The sequence below is a fragment of the Frankliniella occidentalis genome, unplaced genomic scaffold (genome assembly GCF_000697945.3).
Source record: "Frankliniella occidentalis isolate FOCC.00 unplaced genomic scaffold, Focc_3.1 Scaffold11, whole genome shotgun sequence".
Taxonomy (NCBI): domain Eukaryota; kingdom Metazoa; phylum Arthropoda; class Insecta; order Thysanoptera; family Thripidae; genus Frankliniella; species Frankliniella occidentalis.
In genome coordinates this window covers 2,778,012-2,784,414 of record NW_026267141.1, presented here as the reverse complement: position 1 = coordinate 2,784,414, position 6,403 = coordinate 2,778,012, and the positions used below count along the sequence as shown (strand labels likewise).

Sequence of the window (6,403 nt, the reverse complement as noted above, 5' to 3'; positions counted from 1 at the left end):
GGGGGGCTCTTGCCGGCGAGCACATCAGGTTAGCAACAAGTAGTACGCAAGTATACAGGCTGAGCCCCCACCACGCCCACCTGGGGCATCTTCGCCAACAACTGGGCCTCAGGTGGCCACCCTCACAGTACCATTCGGAAGGTCCAGTGAATAATTCGTAAGCTAGGCACAGAGTGTTCGCTGGGGCCTAAACGTACGGGTGTCGCCGGGAGAGGCAAGGATGTGTAGGGGCCACAAAAGAAAAGAAAGAATTGTGGACGCAACAATTTCATAAACGTCGCAAACAACCTAAATTTTGAGTGTTCTATTTTTCCTGGGGTGTCTAGGCTGCCCGCTGCACCTGAAGGTGGATTCAGAGTTTCCTAAAAGTCAAGTCAAGTGATGAAAGTCGATCCCTGATTGGCTGCGTGAAGCTTACGAAGCGTGAAAATCACGCCTGGGTTTCGTGAACTCTGAATCCACACTTATCCAGTTGCACGAAAGGACGGACGGACGGACGGACGGACGGACGGACGGACGGACGGACGGACGGACGGACGGACGGACGGACGGACGGACGGACGGACGGACGGACGCATGGGATGGATGGATGGATAAATGGATGGATGGATGGATGGATGGATGGATGGATGGATGGATGGATGGATGGATGGATGGGATAGAATAGGGAGCGAGTTGGTAGGCCTGGGGATGGGCGCACATGGAGGGGTGTGGCGACGTGGCGAAAGGGAGGGGAGCGGCGGCGCGCGCGGCGTGGCGCAGCGTGGCGGGCATCGATCCGCGACCCGCCGCGGCCGCCCGCCGCCCCCGCCCGTGCGTGTGTCATTGCACTCACGTCACCATTTGGAAGAGTTAGCTGGAATATTGTAAGCGGTACGTCACAGTGTGTTTCGAGCGTCTTTCGTCGCGGCGGCGAGTGCTGCACAGAAGCACTACTGTGCGGGCTTATAGAGATCAATTTTGTCTTCAGTCATTGCCGCAGACAAACGTGGCCGTCATTCATCCTGTGCAAACCACCTGAGTCAACAGGTATCGAGGCGCCGAGGGCGTTGACTCGACAGGCTCTTTTCTCTCAAGCCTTTCCCTGTCCACCACCCGGCTCCCCATTCCAGGGCAAAATTTCCAGGAAATTCACAGTAGTCATCCATTCAAAACTCGCTGACGCTCCTCCCGAACCAAAGGGACTCGCGTCCTCGAACGTCGTTGTCCGCGCCCTGCTCCCGCCCCGCAGTCAGCAGGCCGCGACGCCACGCCACGACACGGCGGGAGGCGTTGGCGGATGAGTCTCTCTAAATTAACGAACGAGGGTGTCGACGTCTGGAGAGCCGGCCAAAAGTACATGGTGTCAAATGAAAAACTACAGTAGTCATTAAATTTTGCACAACTTATTTACCGCGAATATATTTTTTGGACTTGTCCTGCTGTCTTGCAAGTTTCATAGTAAATTATTTTTGTCCAGTCGGATCAGGGCGGCAAACAGCTGATCGGGAGGAATGGGCCCGGCCGTGACGAAAGCCGTCTATTTCTGACCCCTCACACTCACACATACACACACATTACACAAACACACCAACGGTAGCAGCTGCTCCCATGGAGGCACGAACTTTAGGGGCCTCGCACACTATCATTTTCTGACGTCTTCAACGAATTTTTTAAAAGCCCACATTTTTACCAATATTAATGATTAAAAAAACTATGAAAATGATAAAGGTCAATGACTCGTTTTCTGCATTTACGAGGTTCTAATAAGCCCGGCAGTTCATTTACACTCACTCGCGACTTGTCAAATCTTTACTTGAGTGGTGTTGCTTTTTTAGCATTGAATTCCGCCGTATCTCAAACGTGCCGCCATCCGCCGGTGTGTTTGACGTTGCTCAGCTGTTAACTGAGCGCGGCTCGGGCACGTCTGAAATAGCCGACCAAAAATGTGCGTCGAGTGAGAAGGATCGGCGGGCGTGCGCACAAGCGAAAACAGGGAAAAGACAAGCGGGGCTACTTTTTAGACTGATCGAAAAGGGTAAAAAAAATGCCTGGAACGAGGCAACTATCGCAAATTCACAATTTTCAATCTGTTCCTTACACATTGTACACAAAAAATTGTACGCAGTATTTTTCCAAATGTCTTTTTGTTTTGGACAGAAAGTACTTTCTACTCACTCTGACTCGTGCCAGATCGAGGGGAGAATTAGACAACTGCACGAATAATTTGAAAGTCATGTGACCACTTGTGGGGCGTGCCGGCGGCCACATGCAGACATAACTCGTGCAATTAAAGCTTGAGAGAGAAACGGACCAAACTTTTAGAAACGAAATTAATAAAACCGAGAAATAAACGGATCTTCTCTAACGCAGAGCTGGGCGGCAAGGAGGGGGGGGGGGAGGCCCATGGCGCCGACATGAGGGGTATTAGCCTCATGCGGGCTGAGCGTCATACATACGTCCGGGAGGGAGGGAGGGAGGGAGCTGCTCCGTCACTCGCGCGAGCCTATAGCGCCATGCGACAGGCACGGGATGCACATGACAGTGTCGAAACACTAACTTGATAGTGTCCTCTACTCGGATGGATTAGATGAGAACAAAGACTCTCGCTCCGTAGTAGCTCGTTCATTTATTCATTCATGCGCACAAATTCATGGCTCATTTTGTTCGCCTGGAATCATTCATTCGCTGACTTACACCCACAGCATGCAAACTGAACTTTTTAAATTTTTGTTTTAGATCTGTTGGTGCGCTTGCCTTATTAAACAGCAAATCGTAAATCAATTATGAATATGATAACTTAAATGTAAACATATTTTATATTCGATTTCACTGATTCATATTTTTTTACGACAGCGTTTAATACGAGATATTGACATGAAAATAACCCCAAAAATGTTAAATTTGCATGGGCTGGCGCCCGCTCACCGCTCTACTCACAAGGGGCGCGGCCCCGCCCGGGCGCAGAGGGTTGGTGGCTGTTCTGTTGCTGCTGCAGCCGCTGAGCTCACTGAGGGGATGAAGCCGAGCGCGGGGAGTGCGAGACCGCGCCCCGTGCGGGGAGGGGAGGGGGAGAGGGGTGGAGGCTGGAGGCTGGAGCCGTGCGCGCGCAGCCGGGAGCGAGGGGAGGGGAGGGGGTGGTCATGGTGGCCGCGCGTCCTATAGCATCATCCCCTTTCGCAAAGGAGCGCGGAGGGGGAGGGGGGGGGGTGGAGATCCTACAGCCAGACGTCGTGGCCTGTCGCGCGCACAGCGAAAAACAAATTTACACTGACATGCTTTTGTTGAACAGATAAGGAAAATTAGCGACTGAGAATTTTAGCCCTGCAGCATTTTAATACTTCCACTTCAAGTTTAGTACAATGTAGACTGTTAGACTTTCTGTTTTGTAGTTTGAACTGTAAAAGTTTCAGTATTGCAGTTAAAACTGTCGTCTTATCATACTGTTAGATTTTACGGGTTTCCCACATCTTTTATCTTTTGACAGTTGTGCAGATTAAAATAACTGTGTAATTTCCCCTCTTTAAGTTCTGCAATAATTTAGGTAAAGCTCGGGCACGTCAATTTACGTAATAAAATGAAAATTTTCCAGGGCATATTTAGTACAAATTTTACCATAATTTGTAAGTATTTTGTCATGGCTGTTATGTTAAAAAGAGCTAGTCTTGGCTACCCGTCTTCAATTTTTACAGGAAAGTCTCGCCCCTTTATTTTGACATAGCACCTCACCTAGCTATGAAGAACGACTTATCAAAAACCTCTCGACTTTCTTCGGCATATCTTAGCTTGCCACCAGCCTCGAGGGGGCAATAACTCCGGGAATCGTGTGTACACCTGCCTGGGAATCATCAGAATAAAAATTAATCGAAATCAACAGAAATGACCTTAACTAAGTGGGAAACTAGTGGAACTAATACAAATTAGTCGAAATAAGCGTTTTCCACTACAAGAAAACCTAAGGAATGGATGTAAGCGCACGGGAATCACTGGGAATCAAGAATTTCGGGAATCATGTGTATACATCAAAGCACCCTCGACCGGCCTGCACTACACTATTGAAACTGGAACGCGCCCTGAACGCGCTCGCGGGACGTGCATCAGGCAGGAGGGTGATGCCATTGGGCAAGAGGAGATGCCCCCCACCCCTGCCTGCCGCTCCATGCGCGCTCCAGCGCTCCATGCTGACGAGAGCTGTCAAGCGAGCCTCTATCCCTCTCAACGCTATGTGTGTGAGTGCGTGTGGCCGTGTGTGTGCCTGTATGTGTGTGTGTGAGCGTGAGTGTGCACGTGCAGAGGGATGGCGCTCCAGCCCCCGCCTCATTGGTCCAGCCGCTGAAACCTCACACTATGGATCGATACCGTCGCCTCGGCGCGCCCCCGCCACGGCTGCCAACTGGATTGCGCTTTGTATCGCCGGACTTTAACCCATTAACGTACAATTTCTGGGTCCCTTATTAACAGTAGGGATCGCTTTCTTTCATGAGAAGATTATCACTGATAGTTTTTAGAACACGGGCGGAGGTGAGCGGTTGGTCTGCAGCGCTCAAACACTTTACGGGTCAAACAGATGACTGAGAAATTTCGAACAAACGCCCACTTAAAATACAGGTTGATATGGTTGTGCCCCGTTGGAGCAAATACCCGCATCACGGGAGCGGACGGGTTCGCCTGACGCCTGACGTCTCTGGCTACATATGTCATATGTGGCGCGCCTTATGACCCCGTGCGAATAGGCAATCCGAGCGCACGCCTGCATGCGGGCTTCTGCGCATTCGTTCCAACAGGCCACAGCAACCACCTTGTACTTCACATAGCCATTGAACTATTTGCATATGGCCCATGTCAAAAATTGGCGTACTGGGTTCAGGAAAATTTCCCATGGAAGCAGCCGTCCAATCACAATTCAAGTTTGTAAAACGTGCAAGCACTTCCGTATCGACTAGCGAACTCGATTGACGAGCAGGAGTGAGAGCTTGGTGGGAGGTAGGGAGGTTGTACGTGTACGACGCATTTTGTAAAAGACAAATTACAAAATATGTCGTACAATTAAGTACCGTCTATACAAACATATTTTTGACAGTAAGAAACACTGATTGAAAGTATGAGGAAGGACGATTGACAATCGTTCTTTCACATAGATTCGCCAGGGAACATAAGGTTTCGACAACGTTCCTTTTAGTGAAACGTTTGCTGGCTGCTACAAGGAGAGAAAAGTACGCCAGAAAGAAAAAAAAGAAATTTCGAATCATTTCTGTTTTTGTGAGCAGTGTAGCGGAGAGGACACCTTTTGGTCCGCGCGCGATCTGGCCCGGACCGTTGCCGATACAATACAGGTATTGTCAGAGACACGGAGGTGTTTTATGGGCCGGCCGACGGCAGTGATTCCCCCACCCCACCCCATCCCCTCCTTTCCCCTCGTCCCCTTCGCCCTGCCTCACCTTCATCGGCTCGATCCTCGAGATTTCAAACTTCATATTATGGAAAGAATAAGCCAATTTGAACTCTGTCATACTGCAAACAAGTGGCGTAAAAGAAAACGTAGTGCTGCAACAACACGCGACAGCCAACACATCCTATGGGCACGGGAACACGACAGGTAAAGAGGCCGGCAAAAGGCTAGGCAAGGAAAGGAATGGATAGCGACGGCATTGTGACAAGTAAATGCGGTACGGACAGATCGGCAGTAAGAGGGAACGCGAGCGACAGGGAGAGAGCTGCAGTTGGATTGAATGGGCGCTGGCCAGGTGGTGCTACCCTGCTAATGGGAGTGTTCCTCCCCCTCCCCCCCCCCCACATCCCTCATGCCACCTACCCCCTTTGAAACACTACGCCCGTGACAACAAGACTAATGACGTCACAAACGACTACGAGGCTCCTTGGGCAAGGTCAGTACCATCAGCTGATACACACAATAACTTGTACACACACACACACACACACACACACACACACACACACATTTTTTGTCCCCTTCGTCGCTTTTTGGGCATACTTTCGCACGAAGGGATCCTGCCAACCAAATAAGTTATAATCGCACTGAAATCAATGCAAGATTAATTTTGTTGGCACCGGCGGCATGTCACTTCAGCGGCGTTAAACACCCTCGAGCCAAATGCCCGGACTTGCTGCTCACAGAGGACATTTTCACCGCAAAAATTCAAATGACAGGATTACTATTTCATGTAACTCCAGCTCGGCATCGCCTTGGACTCTCCGTCGATGCCCACCTGCGCTGAGGTTAGGTTGGTGCCGCTGCAGTAGGTTTCCGCGCCAAACCCGATGAGGCTGCCGGCGCGTCGCCGCCCTGGAGGTCCTGGAGTCCACGACACGTCAGCGAGTGTGGGTACCGCAACCCGCAACGACGCGATGGTGATGAGGTGATGGTAGCCAAATGGAAACGTCCACGATCAATGTAATGCCCCCC

General features: G+C 50.6%; 1 long non-coding RNA gene across 1 annotated transcript in view; it reads right to left on the bottom strand.

Moving 5' to 3' along the window:
• The window catches only part of LOC127752392 (uncharacterized), a 10,946-nt gene extending 4,560 nt beyond the window's left edge, over window positions 1-6,386 (bottom strand). Inside the window, exon 1 of the long non-coding RNA XR_008012352.1 lies at window positions 6,207-6,386. This is a non-coding gene — a long non-coding RNA (uncharacterized LOC127752392). The remainder of the gene's footprint in view (window positions 1-6,206) is intronic.
• Between the last annotated feature and the right edge of the window lie 17 nt (window positions 6,387-6,403).